The sequence below is a fragment of the Dromiciops gliroides genome, chromosome 1 (assembly GCF_019393635.1).
Source record: "Dromiciops gliroides isolate mDroGli1 chromosome 1, mDroGli1.pri, whole genome shotgun sequence".
In the NCBI taxonomy this organism is placed as follows: domain Eukaryota; kingdom Metazoa; phylum Chordata; class Mammalia; order Microbiotheria; family Microbiotheriidae; genus Dromiciops; species Dromiciops gliroides.
In genome coordinates, this window is record NC_057861.1 from 560432701 (window position 1) to 560454072 (window position 21372).

The 21372-nt window shown below is 36.3% G+C and overlaps 1 protein-coding gene across 7 annotated transcripts in view; it reads left to right on the top strand.

The window, feature by feature from the left end:
* The window catches only part of LINGO2 (leucine rich repeat and Ig domain containing 2), a 1558843-nt gene that overhangs the window by 1322779 nt on the left and 214692 nt on the right, over positions 1 to 21372 (top strand). For 6 of the 7 annotated variants that reach the window (XM_043976351.1, XM_043976355.1, XM_043976350.1 and 3 more), the window contains one exon: positions 14158 to 14228. The exons of the other annotated variant lie outside the window; for it this stretch is intronic. The gene's annotated coding sequence lies outside the window, so the exon portion shown is untranslated. The remainder of the gene's footprint in view (positions 1 to 14157; positions 14229 to 21372) is intronic. 7 annotated transcript variants of the gene reach the window in all.

The following is a 21372-nucleotide window of genomic DNA, read 5'->3' on the forward strand; positions in this document are numbered from 1 at the left end:
GTATATATAACCTTTTACTGTTGCCAAATTTTTCATTCACTTATATGACCCCAGGTGGGGTTGTAACCCACAGTTTAAGAAGCTAGGTAATATCGAATAGCAGAATGAAAAAACCTTCCATGGGTAACATCTACAGTGTCAACAAAGAAACTTTGAGTCTTTCATTCCTTGTACTTTTAGATTACAAATATATCCTATGGTGAAATAAACTGGAAATTATATTAGAGTTTTGTGAAACATTGTTATATCCAAGTGATTATGGGCAACTACTCAATCTGTAATACTATCCTGATACCACTACAATTTACTGCCTTAGTACTCCATGATATTTTGAGGGCTGTATTTACGATATGAGGATTTGTTGTCTGTCATTCCATAAAATATAGTTTCTATTATATAATTCTAGCCATTGGCCAGAATTATTCTATAGGTGCTAAGCTTTTGTAGTCTGTAGAGATGTATTACTTAGTTTCTATAGTTTATTGCATAATCTATATTGATCACTGATTGAAGGCTCCTTAAGAATAATCCTGTAGTTTCTGATGTCCATGATCTGATATTGATTGCCATCAGAGAAACCACTCCATTTCTGCAAAATCATATGGCCCAGCCATTTATTCAGTGTTTCACTGTTGACATATCGTTAGCTGAGTTCCTATAGAAATCACCCATAATGGGCATTTTTCTTCCCTGCCCCACCCCCTTGGAATTTAGGCATTTCATTTCCTTCATCCAAAAATAAGTCACTTTTTGGTTACATTCAAGAAATCCAATGTCATGTGCTTATCATTAGCCTAATATATTATTGCCAAATAAAGTAATGAATGTTTATTCCAGAACTATTTATACAGGATTCCTACATATTTTTCATGAGTTCCTTAAATATCTTTCAGTCCTATTCCTCCTTTTTAATGTGGAAACATTCATATTTCTATAGTATAGAGTATGTCCTAGTTTAATGGAGACTGTGTGTACTCACACACACATATATGTATGTATGTAACCTCATATATATATACATATATATGTTAATATGTAATCTCATATATAGGTACACACACATATATGTGATATTTTGTTAAGATAGTTTCTAAGACCTCTGTAGTTCATATTACAAAAGTCAAGATTACTAGGTGTTATTTCCATTAGACATATTCTTCCCATTTAGCTTTTATGTTAGAATACCAATAATTTTCTTAACATATTCAGACACAGTCATTTTGCTATCTTTGTGCTTTATGTGTTGTCTTTGCTGAAAGAGACCAAGATTCTTATAGTTATTGCTTTTATCTACTGGGTAAATTGTGAACTCCATTGTCAAACATGAAACCTCGCATGTCTATCTTCCCTTGATGTATATTCACCATTTTGTACTTAGCAAGTCCAAAGGCCATCTTGATATCATCAGATAAAGATTTTACAAGACAAGGAAACTGTATATTGTGTTTCTTCAATGAAGTCATATAGCTTGATCTCATTTATGTATACTAATTTGTTAATAAGATGCTTGGTTGGGCTCTTAATTTTCATATTTAATTCAATTTGGGAAGGTTTTTATTTGGATTTAAGACTAAGTAAATCATAAAAAGTATAAATTCTACCTTAACAAAAATGACACATTTTATATAAATTGTTCTTGACATTTTTGTGCTGATGAAATAGAATTTTCCATTTGTACTTCAAATACATTAGTGTTCCACAGAACTGATTATTATACCTATGGCCTGGAAACTGTGATTCTACTGGCATAGGGAATTTCCCAGGTGAGGAAATATCTTCTACTAGTTTAGGTTACCACTTGCTCTGCAACTTCTAGTCCTAAAGAATTGCCTAGAACATCACAAGGTAAAGTGATTCAAAACAGCCAGTGTGTGCCAGTGTCAATAACTGAGGCCAGATATTACAGATTTTAAGTATAACTTTTATATCAACCTATATTATTATGGTTCTGTAAAAATATTGCTAGTTATTCTAAAGGTATTATTGTTCTGTGATAATATTGTAGGCAAAGGAAGATTGCTGTAACAGATTCCTGCAGGGAAGTGATATAAAGCAGATCAAATTCTGCAGAATAGCATAATATCATAGATTTAGACCTGGAAGGAAGCTTAGAGGAAATCTAGCCCAATCCTTAGCCCCATTTGACAGGTAAATTACAGAAGCCAAGAATGGGAAAAGATCTCAGCAGCTACCTAGTCCAATCCATGCACAAAAGTAATTCCTGGAGCAGCCAGGTGATACAGTGGATAGAGCACTGACCCTGGATTCAGGAGGACCTGAGTTCAAATCCAACCTCAGGCACTTGACATTTACTAGCTATGTGACCCTGCGCAAGTCACTTAACCTCAATTGCCTCACCAAAAAAAAAAGTCATTCCTGCTATAACAGTAAACCATTTTGCATCCAGCCTGTGCTCCTTTCAAAAGAAAGTTAACTTTCCACCTATTTTAATTATTTTTAAATTATCAAACATTTATTTCCTCTCTCTTCCACTTACCACCCCTTCTGGAGAAAAAGAAATAAATATAAATAAAACTTTTGCAACAAATAAGCATAGTTAAGCAAAACAAATTCCCGTATTGTCCATGTGCAAGAAATGTGTCACATTCTGCATTATTAATCCATCACCTCTATGTCATCTGCTGTTTAGTATTTTTTATCATCTGTCCTCTAGAGTCACGGCTTATCTTTGGACTGATCAGAGTTTTTAAGTCTTTTAAAGGTATCATTTTGCAATCTTGATATCTTATAAATTGTTCCAGTTAATGTCCCCACACACACCTCTTAAGCCAATCCATTGTATTTCTCATCATCTCTAATTATTTCCATTAGACGTATTCTTCCCATTTAGCTTTTATGTTAGAATCCCAATAATTTTCTTAACATATTCAGACACAGTCATTTTGCTATCTTTGTGCTTAATGTGTTGTCTTTGCTGAAAGAGACCAAGATATTTATAGTTATTGCTTTTATCTACTGGTTAAATTGTGAACTCCACTGTCAAACATGGAGCCTTGCATCTCTATCTTCCCTTGATGTACATTCACCATTTTGCACTTATTTGTTTTCCTTCCTGATAACAAGATAACATTTTCCTCTTTTCAACTTCTATCCATTGCTCCTGATTCTATTCCCAGGAGCCAAACAAAACAAGTTTATTTTTTTCTTTACATGAGGAAATTAAAATCTAGAAATAATAAATTATTTTCCCAAGTCCACATTAGTACTAAATGTCATGTCATGGACTTGAACTCAGGACTTCTGACTCCATATCAATCAATAGGAATTTGTCAAACATTCACCATTTGAAGGACATTGTGCTAAGCACTGCAGATACAATGACAAAAGCAGGACAGCCCTTACTCTCAACGATCTTACATTTTAACAAGGAACCAGTATGTACAAGATTCTTCTATAGCAGGCATAAAGGTGATCTTAGGTGGAAAAGTACTAGCATCTGGGGGAAACAGAAAAGTCGTTCTGCAAAGGTGGTACCTGAACTGAGTCTTGATGGAAATCTGGGGTATCAACAGGCACACTTGAAGAAGAGGAACACCTATGGCATGGAGAACAGTCCATGCAAAAGCACAGGCAGAGATGGGAAAGGGATTGTCATGGGAATAAAATAGCAAGTATGATAATCTAGATGGCTCATAGACCACATTGAGCAGAATAATATATAAGTTTGGAACGGTGGGTTGTGGTGGGAGGATGGCCATTAAGAGCTTGAAATGACAAAGAGAAGAGTTTATAAAACTGTGTGTTCCTAAAGATTAGAGGGCATCATTGGAGTTTACTGAGTATAGAAGAAAGCTAGTGAGACCTGTATTCTGAGGAAACCATTTTGGTGCCTGTGTGAAGGGTTCAGTGGAGTGGGGGGGGGTATACTGAGAGAGGAAACTTTTTTTTTTTTTTTTAGTGAGGCAATTGGGGTTAGGTGACTTGACCAGGGTCACACAGCTAGGAAGTGTTAAGTGTCTGAGGCTGGATTTGAACTCAGGTCCTCCTGACTCCAGGGCCGCTGCTCTATCCACTGCACCACCTAGCTGCCCAGGAGGAAACTTTTGAAGTATTACAAGTTTGAAGTGATAAGGTCCCAAACTGAAGGGGAATGGGTAGTTATATGAATGGAGAAGAAAAGATATGTGTTATAGATGAAGTAGAGGTAGGAACAAAAAGATTTAGCAGTTGATTAGATATGTGGTGAGTGAGAGTGAGGAGTCAATGAAAACAATGAGATTACAAGCTTAGGTGACTCAAAAGATATTGATGCACTCAATAGAAAAGGGAAGTTTCCAAGAGCGATGTGGGGAAAATAATGAGTTCTAGTTAAGATATATTGAGTTTAAGGTGCCTTTAGGGCATCTATTTTGAAATGTCTAATAGGCAGTTGGTAATGTCAAACTTTAACTCAATAGAGGGACCAAAGCTAGATATATATACATCTAAAAATCCACATAGAAATAATAATTGAACCCATGGGAGCTGATGAAGTGAGATCATCAAATGAGAATGAAGAGAGAAAAGAGAATGAGGCCTAGCATATGGCCCTACGGGTATGCCTATAGTTAGTTGAACACAATCCATCAAAGGAGGAAAAAAAGTGGTAAGGTAGGTAGGAGGAGCAGCAGTGCCATGAAAGCCCAAAACTTTCTTCAGAAGGACATGAGTACGAAACAACAACATAGATGTTCATAGTAATCCAGGGTAGGGGTTTGGCAAGTCAAAAGTGACAGTGGGTGAAGTGTATATGAAATCTGAAAGTGAAGAATGGTATAGAGTTGAACTCACTAAGGGGTCAAGACTGGGAAAGGAGGAAAGTATCTAGCCATTGTAAGAGTGAATTATATGGGTAAGTACTAAGGAGTAGAGGGATTGAATGTCACCATTGTGATAATGATTAGGTTTAAGAGGAGTAAGACAGGGGCAGGTAGGTGGCTGAAGTGGATAAAGCACTGGCCCTGGATTCAGTAGGACCTGAGTTCAAATCCAACCTCAGGCACTTGACACTTACTACCTGCGTGACCTTGGGCAAGTCACTTAACCCTCATTGACCCACAAAAAAAAGAAGCAAGACATAGGGAGAAGGGGAATGGTAGATTTGATAAGATAAAGGAATCTAGGTGTAAAAAGATGAAGGATGTGGCCATTCCCAAGTGTAGCTAAAGTCTCAAAAAAAAAAAAAAAAACAAAAACAAACACCAAAAGAGTAGCTAGGGAACATGAAATGATGTCTAAAATGAAAGAAAGTGGACTTTTGTTTGTTTGTTTTAATTGTCAAGGTCTAGAGGGCACACTAAAATTGTCAGGCAGATTTAGAATGGAGCATTATGTAAGAAGGGATGAGTTAAGAATGAGAACAGGCTGTAGGTAGGGAGGAATTGCTTTTTGGCATTCAGAAATTCAGTAACACAAGTATTAATAGGTTCAATAGAGGGGCACTTGGTAAACATTGGGGAATGAATTACAGGTAGAATATTAGTAGATGCCAGCTGCTCTATTGATTACAATAGGTGAGTTGAATGGACAAGGTTTTACTGCAGCCTCTCTGTTCTCTGTAGAACCAACATATTTTGGTCTATTCCATAGTCAACCTTACCTTGTGCACAACCCAAGCAGTATCCTGGTGTTGATCCAAATTCAGTGAACTATCCCCTGGTTCAGTCCACCTTAAAAGCGGGAAGGGGAATAGGCGAGGATATGGATTTTAAGAGGCAATTTTGAGGCATTTGGTGGCCTTGGGAATAGTGGTTTCAGTAGAATAGCAATGATGAAAGTCATAATGTAGTGAGTTGAGGACTGCATGGATAGTGAGGAAATACAGCTATTGGTGAATAACTCTTAATAAATTACCTTTTTATTAATTTTGAATTTTAGCATGTTTTAATATATAACCACTAGAAACTCAAACATTAAAAATTCTAAATGTATTAGGCTCATCTTTTGCTACAACCTTCTTACTGCATGAATGAGCAATAACAAAAGGAGGGCATGAGTGTGGGTGGTTAACTAGATTGCTTTATAATTAATAAAAGAGGTATTGTACTACAGGGCTTATTCTAGTCAAGTTTCAGGTAGCTGAGGGCTACCTGTGACCTTTCTGTCATGAAAAAGTAAAATATTTCTCATTCTGAAACTTGAGACCATTTTTGCACATATTTGCTCAACAGATATATAATTCTGCCACTGTTTTGGAGTTCCTTGCTAAAAATCTTCCCATTAAGAATTTGCTTCCAAGTCCTTGTGATAAATATGAATGAATACTAGGACCATGCTCAAATTCCCTGTGTACTTGCATGACTATGGCAATGAAAACATAGTAATCTTTAAACAATATACCCAAGCAAGGATGTCAATGCATTCAGTGAAAAGTCTACACTGATGTAAGAGACAGTGTGAGCTGCTGAACCCAGAACCTTAGTAAGGAAAATGTTAACATTTTCTTGGGTTCTCACTATATTTCAAATGTATTTATGATGACCAAGTATCATCCTATGTGATTTTTTACACAAAAGACTCATATTTGAGGTGACAAATCATAATCCATTGAAATGATAAATTGGACCATCTGTGAAAAATTTTTAAAAGAATACAAAAATATGAAAATATGAAAAAAGAATCTGAATTGTCTGTCAATATACTATACTGTTCACAAAGCCGAATTGCCTCATCTTCTCATTTGTTTAGTATCTTCAGAAAAATGGAAGCTTTCAGTACAATGGCAAGGCCCTCATTGGGAATTTGATAGGGAAAATATGGACGAGAACTGCACCTCTATTATAGATAATATATTATTTATTAGTCTTTAATAATTCTCATAGCTTACTATTAGAACCATTATTAATTTAACTTAACTAAATAATTTCAAAAACATGTAAAAGTCAGAAACCAAAAAGTGATAAACATTTCATTTCTACAAGGGTAGGATTAAAGGGGCCAAAACAAGGACAGAGAAATTATTTGAGATTTCTTCACAGTAATGGAGGCAGCAAGACAGATTGGAGAAAATTCTGGGATTCATGTTAGGAATACTGGGATTCAAATCTTGCCTCTTTGTGGTGTGAGGCAAGTCAATTAACCTCTTTGTGTCACAGGAACCTCCCTCTTAATAGTTATTAAGTCAGAGGTCTATGTTGAAGGATTTTCCACCCTACTCTGATGAAACCAAATATACTTTGCATATGTCAAGATAGATAGAAAGATACATAGATAAATAAAATTCCCAAAGGTCCAGTGATATTACCCCCCAAAATGATCATAATTTAAAGGTCTGTTAAATTGTCTATTGGAAGAATTTCTTTTAATAGGTTATGAGCTTTGGTATAGAATCATAGAATTTTTTAACTGGACAAAACTTTAGAGAACAAACTTCTCAATTTCCAGATGAGGTTGCTGAGTTTCCAATAAGTCAATTGACTTTCCCAAAGTGAAAAAATTAGGATTTGAACCTATTTACTCTGACTAAAAAGTTAGTATTCATTGCACTACACAATACTACCTCGCCTTAGGATGCATGTAGAATGTTATTTACTTTTGCAACTTCTTCAGCACTTTACACAGCTCATTGCACTGACAGTTCCATAATATGTTTCTGAATGAATAGATGAATCATAAAATCATTATCCTGTATCAATAGTAAAACCATAACAACACATGTAGTGGAATATCTCCCTTTAATTAGAAACAATGAAGCAAAGATGTAATCAAACAGACAAAACATGTAAGTGAAAATAGTATCTCGGGGGAACTAGCAAATATAGTTCTTCACAACAAGAATCCACATTTGACAGATCATCTGTCTTTGGTAGGAATGCAACAACCAAAAGTAGGGATGTTTTCATATAATGTCAGAGATCAGAAATAGAAAAGCTAGGTGTTCTCGCTAATATTTCTTTCACTGAAACAATTTCTAAGACATCAAGTTAATGAGCCATTTTAAAAAATAAAGTCAGAGTTGTATCAATACCATTTTATAGATTAACATCAGTTAATTGATGTTAATCAGTCATCTTTCAGTCATGTACAGCTCTTCATGACCCCATTTGGGGTTTTCTTGCCAGACATACTTAAATGGTTTGCCATTTCGTTCTCCAGCTTATTTTACAAGTGGAGAAACTGAGGTAAATAGGGTTAAGTGAATTGCCCAGGATCACACAGCTAGTAAGTGTCTTGAGATCAGATTTGAAATCAGGAAGATGAGCCTTCCTTATTCTGGGCCTGGAACTCTATCATCTGAGTTACCTAGCTGCCCAGATTAGCATACTGAGGCATAATAAACCCTGATCTAAGTCAAACAATGTCAGTGGTGGAATCCATGGTAAAATGATTCAGTTGAGGCTTTTAATATGGTGGATATTTTTGGTTTTTCGGTGTGGTTTTTGTTTGTTTGGGTTTTTTTTTTTGGTGGGACAATGAGGGTTAAGTGACTTGCCCAGGGTCACACAGCTAGTAAGTGTCAAGTGTCTGAGGTCAGATTTGAACTCAGGTCCTCCTGAATCCAGGGCCAGTGCTGTATCCACTGCACTGTTCTTAACCTTTTTTTTGTCATTTATGGACCTCTTTGGCAATCTGGTAAAGCCTATACAACCCTTCTCAGAAGTGCTTAATTTCGGTTAGAGATGAGTAAGAAAAAAAGGATGATTCTTTTTTTCCCATTCAGGTTAACAGACTCCCTGAAATCTCCCCATAGACCCAGGTTAAGAACCATTTGTTTAATACATCAAACTAGATGCCAGAATGAAAGAGTATAACTGTAATAAAAATTATTATTATTATATATCATTTAAATAGCATGTTATTATTACATAGCACATTGTTATATTTCATCTTTTTTTTTTTTTAGTGAGGCAATTGAGGTTAAGTGACTTGCCCAGTGTCACACAGCTAGTAAAGTGTTAAGTGTCTAAGGCCGGATTTGAAATCAGGTACTCCTGACTCCAGGGCTGGTGCTCTATCCACTGCGCCACCTAGCTGCCCCTATATTTCATCTTTACTACAGTCCTGGCAGATAGGCTTATGGTCTTATAACCCCCATTTTACAAATGTAGAAATAGAGCCTTGGGGAGGTTGTCTATTTTCCCCAAATTTGCCAAGGTAGCAAGTGAAGGAGGCTGACCTAGGACCCATTATTGAATACTCCTTTTACTGAGCACCCATTATGTTCAGGGCACCATGCTGGATGCTGATACAGAACTAAATAAGATATAATAACAACAGTAATAGCTAGAATTTACTTAGTGCTTTAAGTTTTACAAAACACCGTACTTATGCTATCTCATTTGATCTTTAAAACAACTCTGTGAAGCAGGTGCTGTTACTAATCTCATTTTACAAGTCAGAAAACTGAAGTACAGAGAGTTTATATGACTTTCCCATGATCACATAGATGTTGTTGGTGTTTATCCTTCATTTTTTTTTTTTGGTGAGGCAATTGGGGTTAAGTGACTTGCCCAGGGTCACACAGCTAGTAAGTGTTAAGTGTCTGAGGCTGGATTTGAACTCGGGTCCTCTTGATTCCAGGGCCTGTGCTCCATCCACTGTGCCACCTAGCTGCTCCTGTCCTTCATTCTTGAAGAGGGCCATGACATCAGGAGGTAATGCCATGATTTCATGCAGTGAATTGAATTTAAGTGAGGGAGGGCTGTGCAAGGTCACTAGCCTCACTCCTTTGGAGCCACATGTGTCCAGTGGCAAGATAGATATCAGGACAACTAGAGATGGCTTTGGGTGTTTAAGGCAATTGGGGTTAAGTGACTTGCCCAGGGTCACACAGCTAGTATTTGTCTGAGGTTAGACTTGAACTCAGGTCCTCCCAATTTCAGAGCTATTGCTCTCTCCACTGTGCCACCTAGTTGACCTCAAGCATCACATGGATAATAAGTCTGTGAGAAAGAATTTGATCTCACATCTTCCTAACTCCAAGTCTGCATTATCCAGTTACCTCATACATAGTCTTTGTCTCCAAGGAACTTAAAACCTAATAGATTGGAAGGAGAGTAGATATTGGTGGGGAATACAAAGGAAAGTGTAAAATTTCTCAAAGAAAAACATTTTTGCTACAGGAGCTCAGAAGAGGGAAGAATTACTTCTGGGTTGGAGGAACTGAGTAAGTGCAGTAGTATCAATATCCTGCCTCCATGTCAATTAGGCTAGTTTTTCCTTAAAAGATACTAATCCCATCCTTAAAAAATGACTGGCTATGGAGACTAAAGGCTTAGGGTGTTATCATCTATTCCAGGTTGGTGAGGAAAAAACAGTCACAAGGAACTTTAAGAGCTCTTTGATGTTTGGCTGGTAAGAAAAAAAAGATTGGCAAATCAGGCAAGGGTACTCCATTTAATTAAATCAACTCATGATGTCATCAATGCTTGTCCTTGCTAAATAGCCTCCTGCTGTGGACAATACTCTAGAAGCATTTAGTAAGCACCTACTATGTGCCAGGCACCATCCTAAGCTCTGGGAATACATATATGACACTTAACACTTACTAGCTGTGTGATCCTGGGCACGTCACTTAACCCCAATTGCCTCACCAAAAAAAAAAAAAAAAGTCCCTGCCCTCAAAGACCTTGCAGTCTAATGGGAAAAAACAACACACAAAGGAAACTGAAAAGTGGGGGGAAGGGAAGGTATTCAGTGTGGGTAGGCATAGGGGTTATAGTAGAGAAGACAGAGAAGTCCCAAAGTAAATCACTTAGGTAAGAAATTATATGTTCTGAGCTGAGCTTCCTCCTTAAATTGAGGACTGGAGTTCATGGCCCCACTCTCCATTAAGAGGGGCAGAGGTTAGTTATGAGATAGAGTATCAAGACTGATGAGATCTTGCAAGATAATTAATGAACTTCTTGGGGCATAGTGAAGTCAGAGGAATCCAAAAGTAGTGAAGCTGATAAAAAATGAGATGTTCTGAGCTGAGGTCCCTCCTTAAATGAAGAGTTTGGAGTTCATGGTTCCATCCTTCAATCAGAGGGTCAAGGGGGCTCTTGATGGGATCTTTCAAGACATGAAGTTTTCCCAATAATGAGCTAAGTAAATCTCATTTTGTAAATTTATGAATGTCATATATGGATTTCATTTTTGCTCCAATATTGAACATACCATACCAGAGAACTGGCCTGAGTCAGACCCAGCCCAGAATAGGAAGGCATCAGAGGAGGTGGACTGTAATACTATGCAATACTATCGCTTTACTACAGTATATAAAATAAGGGGTTTGGTGAGCTTGGAAACATACAGAATCATTGTACATGAAAGCTAGATGAGACCTTTAGATCATTTTGTCTAATCACATCATTTTAATGATAAAATGAGATTCAGAGAAGCAAAGTAATATGTCCAAAGTCAGACAGCAAAAAGACCTGGGCTTGACACAGATTTTACGAGGCCTGAGTGCCATCCCTTGGTGGAAAGAAGACTAGTTATAAAGCTTTTCCAATAGTTCTGAAAAGAATATGTCCTTGGGCTATGGGTCAGAGTCTCAAAATAAGCTTCATGTCAAAAGTATCACTGAAGCTATCTCTGAAAAGCTTTTTTGTCATAGCTCTGGCCCTTACAGGAAACATTGACCCTTTGTCTTGGGGATATTACCAAATATTGCCACAAGAATGTAGATACCCATGGTCATATGGACACATTCTCCCCTGGCTTCCTTGTTGGGGAAAACTACTTATCGATATCAGGGAAAATCCTTCCTGACACAGAAGATAGAGTACTGAGCATGGAGTCAGGAAGATCTTGTTCAATCTCAGATCCCTCAAATTTAAAATGGGAGAAATAAAAGCACCTACTTCCTAGGGTGATTCTGAGAATTAAACAAGATAATATATATAAAGCACTTAGCACAATGCCTGTCATAAACATTCATTTCTGTTCATTTCCTTCCCTTTTCTATCCCATGCCCTAGGTATATCACATTGTGAACATTTGGCCATCCTATTTAAAATCTACTAATCCTAGTAACAACTCTTTTCCTCATTAAATTCCTATCTAATGTCCTTTTACACTGCTGAAAAGACTGGACCATTCAACCCAGATCTAATGGCTCCTTTTTGTTTGTTTGACCACATCCCCACTTCCCCTAACCCACTTCCCAGCCTTAATGATGATTGAAACAGTTACTAGCAGGGCAGCTCAGTGGCACAGTGGATAGAGCACCGGCCCTGGAGTCAGGAGTACCTGAGTTCAAATCCGGCCTCAGACACTTAACACTTACTAGCTGTGTGACCCTGGGCAAGTCACTTAACCCCAATTGCCCCACTAAAAAAACAAACAAACAAACAAAAACAATTACTAGCCATAAGCATAGTGCTGACTGATTTTATAACAACAACGTTAATGATAAGGGGCTGAATTAGTTAATCAGATTAAAGAAAAGAGAATTAATATGAGAGATTTTGGTGAGGGAAAAGCATCATAATTACAACTCATTGGATGGAAGGTATATGAGAAAGAACTCTAAAGTTTGGAGTCTTTATTCATTAATAGAAATGGGGAAATTAAGAAAGAAATCTCTCATTTGGCCAAAAAGTGATTTTTTTTTTAGATTAAGTCAAGTTCCAGGTGGAGCAAACAAGAGGAGGTGTCAGTACATAGTTAGAAATATAGAGCTTAAACTCAGGAAGGAGGTTGGAAGTAGCAATAGAGATTTATATTTCATTTGTCTAATTAAAGACTAATATTTATGCATAAAGAACACTCCAACATATACTTAGATTTTTTTAAAGGGAGAAAAAATGAATAAAAGATCATAGCATGGTCAGGAGTGGAAAAATCAGAATGAGCTGAGATGAGTGAGGAAAGAAAAGGATAACACAGAAGACTGTTTAAAGTTATATTGGGAGAAAAAACAATCTACAAAGGGGTGCAAATTCATGACAGGATATACAATGGATTGATTATTATTTTGCTTCTGTTCTCTCTTACAAGAAAAATGACTAGCACTTGACAACAGTGGTCACTAGGGAGTTGATATGCAAGATATGTAAAAAAATGTAGTATAAAAGCATCTAATTCTTCTGGGTGCTTAAAGTCACTTGGCAGAGGAACTACACTGTCAGGTACTGAAAGAATTGAAAAATGGAATCACTCGGTCTGTCAGTAAGATTTGAATGATCATGAGAAATGGAAGAGTTATCAAAAATTTGGAAAGGAAGAGAACAAATTCTGCCTCCATACAGGCCATTGAGCTTGACTTTGATTCCAGTAAAGATTCTAAAGTGGAATACTAAAAAAGGTGGTTGGTGAACACTGAAAAAAGAAAGTAATGATTACAAAGAGCATCCCAGTTTCCCAGTCTGTATTTTCTACATTTTAATTCCATCCCTCTAGAAAATAAATGTCTTGTCACCTGTTGGTTTCTAACACTTAAAATGTAATTTTTTTTAAGTTAAATCACCAACCAATACCATGTGTTAGTTAGAAGGTAGCAAGGTGGTACAATAGATAGAATTCTGGAATTCCTGAGTTCAAATCCAACCTCAAACACTTATTAGCTGTGTGACCATGGGCAAGTCACTTAACCTCTGTTAGGCTCAATTTCCTCATGTGCAACATGGAAATAATAACAATGATAATATCTACCTCACATAGTTGTTGTGAGGACCAAATGAAATTATATTTAAACACTTTGCAAAGCTTAAAGTACCATAGAAATACTAGCTATTATAATTATTTAAAGTAATCATGGTTCTTCAAGAATTCAAAAGAAGTTATTATATATTACAAGTAGAATTTTTGCTTTTATTTTTCCTATCAGTCTCTATTTAGGAATCCTCCTAGAACATTATAATCTACAGGCAGAGAAAGAAATGACCAAGCTTATTTTATATATCTATATATCTATAGAGATATAGAGATATAGAGATATATATAGAGATATATTTAAAAATAAATGGGGGGGCGGCTTGGTGGTGCAGTGGATAAAGCACTGGCCTTGGATTCAGGAATACCTGAGTTCAAATCTAGCCTCAGACACTTGACCCTGGGCAAGTCACTTAACCCCATTGCCCCACAAAAAAATAAAGTAAATAATTTCTGAGTTAGGACGTCAGAGACTTTTTTTGAGTAAAATTCATGTTGTTTAGTGTTCTGGAATTGTGGCATTAATTTTGCCTTTTCAGAAAATTTTTCTTAACTTCTCGGTTCTTGGCTGTGTTCTAGATGGCTGAGATTGTCGGAAGTCTGACCTCCAGATAAGTGAGGTGTTGTCATACATTGATTGCATAATAAAGGTAAGATTGTTACCCCCAAAGGGGGAATCAGTTATATGACCTTTATACTGTTTTGTTTTCCCAATTCTACTTCCAAATATATCTTTCATCTGTCCCCCTCTCTCCTATCACCAGACCTTCACCTCAATTCACTCTCTCATTATCTCCTTCTTGGACTATTGCAAAAGCCTCCTAATTAGACTCCCTATTTCAGATCTCTTCCCTTTCTAATCAATCCTCCCATATAGCTGCCAAATTAATCTTCCTAAGTATGGATCCTTTTGCCTCCAGGATTAAATACAAACTTTTAGTGTGGCATTTAAAGACTTTGACAGTGTGGCTTCAGCCACAGCCACTGTGGCACACACAACCTTTCTAGACTTATGTCATTTTAGCCCCCTTAACAAACCTTATGTTCAGCAAAACTGGCCTACTTTGTGTTCTATTAACATTCCATCTCCTTCTGTGACTGCATATAAGTTCCATATACCTAAGGTACCCTTCTTTCTCACCTCTGCTTCATCGAATCCTTAGCTCTCATCAAGACCTGACTCAAAACCCAACCTCAGTGGAAGGTCTTTTTCCTGATCCCCTGAATTATTCATGTTCTCTCCCTTTTCAAGTCATATTGTCCTTTTTATCTCCCACAACCCCTACACACGGGCGCATGCACACGCACGCACATACACACACACACACAAGAATGTAAACTCCTTAAGAGAGAATAATTTTTCTTTCTTCTTTTTGTATCTCCAGTACCTAAAATGGCAGGCACTTAATATATTTTTGTTGAAATAAATTAAATTGGGAATTCTTTTTTATTAATTTTTTCATTTATTAAGAATTTAATAATTTCCATTTTTCTTTTTTCCCCTTGCCTCTCAGTGGGGGAAAAAAGACAAAAGAACTTCTAACAGATGAGCACAATCAAGCAAAACAAAATCCTATATTGACTATATCCAAAAATATTTGTCTTGTTCTATATATTAGTCCATCACCTTTCTGTCCAGAGGTGAGCAATATTCTCCATAATCAGTCCTTTGGACTCATGGTAAAACATTACATTGATCAGAGTTGTAAAACTTTCAAAATTGTTTGTTTTCTCTAATATTGATTCCATAGTATAAATTGTTCTCCTGAATCTATTCATTTCATCCTGCATCAATTTATACATATCTTCCCAGGGAGCTCTATTTCTTCATTTTTTTTTTTTGGTGGGGCAATGAGTATTAAGTGACTTGCCCAGGGTCACACAGCTATTCATTTTTTTTTTTGCAGGGCAATGGGGGTTAAGTGACTTGCCCAGGGTCACACAGCTAGTAAGTGTCAAGTGTCTGAGGCCGGATTTGAACTCAGGTCCTCCTGAATCCAGGGCCGGTGCTTTTATCCACTGCGCCACCTAGCCACCACTATTTCTTCATTTCTTATAGGAAAATAGTATTCTACTACATTTCTATACCATCACTTGTTCAGCCATTCCTAAATTAATGGTTACCCCCCCCCACCCGCCCCGTTTCTAGTTTGCCACTATAAAAAGAGCTGCTATAAATGTTTGAAAAGACTCTTTTCTCTTTTTATGACTTTGGTCTATAAGTCTCATAGTGGTATACCTGGTTTAAATTGCAGGTACAATTTAGTCACTTTTTAAGCATAGTTCAAAACATTTCCAGAATGGCTCTACTATAATCACAGCTCCATCAAATGGTCTATCAATGTGCCTGCTTCCTCCAGCCCCTGCTACATTTGTTTATTTTTATTTTTTTGTCAACTTTTCTAATTTGGTTGTGTATGAGGTTTAGGATTACTTTCTCTAATTATTATTTGGAAAGTTTTCATATGGCAGTAGATAGCTTAAATTTCCCCTCTTGAGAACAGCCTGTTGAACTTGCTTTACATAATGCCTTCAGAAGACTTTGTCTAATAAATCCAAAGTATTAAAACTACCTGATTATAATTCACAGGGTGGAATTACAATTCATGGATAGTTAACAACTGGCAACATTTTTCATTTCTGTCTTCTGACAGCTGATGATGCTCTAACAAAATTCAAAGGCAAATTCTTTTGAGAACTTCTAATCAAAACTGAGCAAGGTAGCACAAATGCAACCTTTCCCTTTTATTCAATGGAGAAAAGTAAGTCTCCTTCTAGCACATTATTGTCCTCTGGCTTGTAATCAAATATTAGGACATTATTAAGATGAGATTGTTATCTTCCTCCAAATGTAGTAAGACTATATATTGAACATTCTTTGGTATTTCAATAGGGAATGCTGCAAATTACAAATTCATAACCTTTGATTATAAATTGTGCAACAGCATTCATTAGAGCACAAAAGCTGGTGTTTGGGGTATTTTTTCATTATCGAAACATGGGGGTTTAATACAGGTAGAGAGTGATTTTGATTCCCAGGGGCAGAAAATGCTGTGAATAAAGCATTATTTCCTCTGTAATAGTGAACTAATGTGTATTCCGTCCTGAGCCCTTCTCTCATAAATCACAGGCAACATTCCAAATAGTCCAAATAGCAAAGAAATGGAAATATCATATTTATAGCCTGGAGTTTCTTCTCCTTATGGAGCAGCATGTGGTCTTCTTTGATTTAAAATCTATTCCATTGAAATTTGGCCCCACAGGAAATGGACAGGCTTATTGCTAGCTTTATTCTGAGTAGTCACAACAAACCATTAATAGTGTGACCCAAAATACTATTCTCTCCCTACAGGTAAAAAAAGAAATATTATACCAAATAAACAAAATGTTGAAGTGATAAAATATAGGTTGTGCATAGTGCCTTTGAATGTAGGAATCAGAAGATTGTTTCAAACCCAGGTACCTATTTCTTGATCTTATTTAGTAGGTTCCCTAAATGGTTGTATTTGAAGCACATTTTGGCTGAAACATGCTTTCAGTTTGTACTTTTCTATAGAATAAATGAAGGTTTTCTGCCTAGGATATACAATTAGATAATTATATTTTAATACTCCACCAACCAGGTCATTTAAATCTCTGAAGCTTGAAAGCACATAGAGTTCTGAGATCCTGGGAGTAGCAGCAAATGATGACTGCAAATAGTGTCTGGGTGTGTGAGAGAGAGAATGTACTAATATAATCAGTGACAGCTCCATAACCTAACAACAACAACAACAACAAATAATAATACTTCAAATCTTAAAAAGCAATTTGCATATTTCCTGTGATACTCAGAGCCATGCAGGGTAGTTACTATTATCATTCTTATTTTACAGATGAAAACACTAAGGTCAGGAGAGGTGAAGTTACTTGCATAGGAGTACACAGGTAGTAAGTGACTGAAACAGAATTAGAAATTGTACTTATGTCTTCCTAACTCTACATCCAGCCTTCACCCCCAACTGCCTCTTTGGTGAGGGGTGCTGCTTTGCCTTTTACCCTCTCTTGTCCAATCAGTGAGCTAAATGAAGTCATGTATACATCTGTTAAGGAGAGGTGGCTAACACTCTGCCAAACAAAATCAGGAGTGTATGATGCATTGTAAAGTATAATGGATTTGAGGGCAAAGGATATGGGTTTGAAACCTAACCTTGTTATTGAATTACATGTGTTACCTAGGGTATTCTGGGCCTCAGTTTCTTCATCTATAAAAAATAGGTACAGACTAAATGACTCCTTAGACCACTCCAAGTTCTAAAGATATGACCAATTTGTAGTCAACACCTAAATTAATATTTACATGGTCAACTAATGGAAGTCTAGAATGAGATATGTAAATGAAAAAATGAGTCCCCCCTACCTTTTAGTAGGGACAGCTAAGTGGTACGGTCGATAGAGCCCTGGACCTTGAGTCAGGAATACTTGAGTTCAAATGTAGCCTCAGATACTTACTAGCTGTGTGACCCTGAGCAAATCTATGTTTGCCTCCATTTCCTTATCTATAAAATAAGCTGGAGACAGAAATTGCAAGCCACTCTAGTAATCTCTGCCAAGAAAACCCTACAAGGGGTCACAAAGAATCAGTTCAACATGACTGAAAACAACTAAGCAATAACAACTTCCTGATTCCAGGATCTATCCACTGAGCCACCTACTTGTCTGTATATACATATGTCAACCTACTTAATAACATATGGTTCACCTAAATATTAAAGTGACATTTTATCATTGGCACTACCCTTCATTTAGACTACAGCATTCTCAACCTTGGTGTTAACTCTTTCTTCTCACCGCATTCCATGTCAAATCCAATAAATTCTAAAATTTGATAACATGCATTAAGTTTCAGCTTTGTATAAATTACAAGGAAGTTAACAAGTCCCATTGTTAACTGCCTCATCTCTCGCAGCCATCCAGTCCTTCTCCTTCTCCTTGCTTTACCACAGGTTCTCACTAGCATCCTTCTAGACTACTGCAAATCACCTCTTTACAAGTATTCTCATCTCCATGCTTTCCCTTCCAATGCATCCTTCACAATGCTGCTAAACTAAATGTCCTTATGAATAGATCTGGTCATATGCCTCTTCTCTTCAGACAATTTAAATGAATCTCTTTTGCCTGCTGAATAATGTTCAGTTCCTGCCATCTGTTGACTTTGTACATCCTCATGATTAGAATGGCATTTCTGATTTTAATTCTAAAGCATTTTTTCTTTTCATCACACTTATTCTCAGCTATTAGCTTTTGTCTTTCATACATAAATGAAAATGAAGCCCTCTTTTTCTTAGTTACCACTCAGCCTATATTAAGTGTGTTTAGTAGCTTAATTCAACAGTTCATCTTTACACTTCTTTAACCAATTTAAAGTACTTATCTCATTTCCATCCTTCTTCCAATTTATTCCATTGCTCTGATACTGGACTGCTTAACTGGAGAGGTAAAACTGTTCTAGGCAGCTATATAAAAGAGATTATTGATTTTGAGATGTGAAATATCTGCCCTAAATTGAAAATAACCTTTCTTTCTTTTCTATCAAGGCTATATTGCTAATTCTTCATTTCAAGTCTATTAAACTACATTTATCTCATTGGTTGTGCTTTCTGCAGTTCTTCAGCCTAATGAATATTCAACAAATTGTTCAACTTTACCTTATCACATCTAGGTGTTAGTGAAATGTAATTCCCTACAAGGTTCATTTGGGTCAAATCCAAAGGGTCAATCCTAAATGCTATGCCTGGGGTTTTTACAGAATTCAGTATTTAGTACATCCAGCTTTTTTTTTAAACTAAAAATAACTAACTTTTTTATCCAGCTATTATATAAAAAAGACAGAAATTCCTTATCATCTCCAAATAAATATATTAATCTCACTGAGTAGAGACAGGAAAAAGGAAGAGAAAACAAAAACACTTTAAATGATTTGTTCTACTAGGACTTAGGTAACTGGAAACTATAGTTAACCATAATCTTTATTCTTCTACATTTTAATTAATTGAGAAAGCATCTTGTATATAGAAGTTTTTCTGTATTACTATATAAAAAGATACAACCAAACCTCACTAATTATACTTCATTAATTTGGAATGATTTAATGAACTGAGAGGAGGGAGGTTCACTATTTCATTGTCTTTAAAAGAAGATTGGGGGCAATTAGGTGGCACAGTGTAAAAAACACCAGCCCTGGATTCAGGAGGACCTGAGTTCAAATCTGGCTTTGGATACTTGACACTTACTAGCTGTGTGACCCTGGGCAAGTCACTTAACCCTCATTGCCCTGCAAAAAAAAAAAGAAGCTTAGAAACTATGGTTTAAGTACAGTTAAAAGGGAATATTTAGGGGGCAGCTAGGTGGTGCAGTGGATAAAGCACCGGCCTTAGATTCAGGAGGACCTGTGTACAAATCTGGCCTCAGACACTTGACACTTGCTAGCTGTGTAACCCTGAGCAAGTCACTTAACCCCCATTGCCCCGGGAAAAAAAAAGGGAATATTGAATCTACTTTCTAAGAGTCTTAAAACATCTGTCTATACAAACAATTAATTTGGTAATTACAAAGCACTCTAATATATTATTGAGACAGATCTAGCTACACTTATTAAACATCTAATAGTTTGTGTTATATGTACTTAAGAATAATGAAATTATACATCTTTTATAAAACAGATCAATAATTCAACTTTTTCTAATTCAGATCGATCTTCCAGATTGCTTGAATTAATTAGGATTCACTTGGGTTTATATGTATAAAAAAGATTTGTAAAGAATGAAGTACTGCATACATGTGAATTCTTATTATCCTATAGAGTAGAAGCTCCATTGTTTAGCACTTTATCAACCTAAACACTCAAGAAATTAGAACCTCTGTTGATTCTCCAATAAAAATATTTAATCTAGTAATCGCATTGTTTGGAAGGAGGTTCATAAAAGTAAATATAAAATGGGCTACACCATGAACTGGATTTGAATAACAAATCTATTACTTATTATCTATATAACTTGGGCAAGTCACCTAACCACTTTGGTCATCAGTTTCTAAGGGAGAATTGACTGAATGTCACCTGAAGCTCTCCTCTATCTTAATCTATGATCCTGTACTCTCACTCTCATTTCTACCTCTAGTTAATACAAGTTTCGGTGTACTTGCCTTGGATTTGACGACCTGCTGAGAGAAGGTATTACAGGACTCCTTTGAGTATACTATATCAAAGAAATAAAAATCCAGTGTATATACATATATACATATACATAAATGTATACACACTGGATATATATGCATATATGTATATATATATGTGTGTGTATACATATATACCTATGTGTCTATACATATATGTGTATATATACACATATGCATATATATCCAGTGTGTATACATTTATGTATATGTACACATATGTGTGTGTGTATATATATATGTACATATACATATAGAGAGATTAGACAGTTTTAGAAATTGTATTTCTATTGCCAACCATGAGGTTAGCATTCCTGACTGACTGTAGAATATTCCACCATTTGCCTCCATTTCTGAAGACCTAAACAGTGCTCTAAAGGCTTTCCTCTGCTTCTTTTACCATTTTATGAGTACCAGTTGGTCACTTGGTATTTATGAGTACCAGTTGTCTCTCCTTCTCATTTACATCACTTATCTACTTGCTACATATTTTCAGTAGGCTTCTTGTTTGTGTTATGATGCTTTTCTGTGTCTATCCTTAGGGGTATGACTGGACCACTTTTCATCCTACTCTTCTTACTA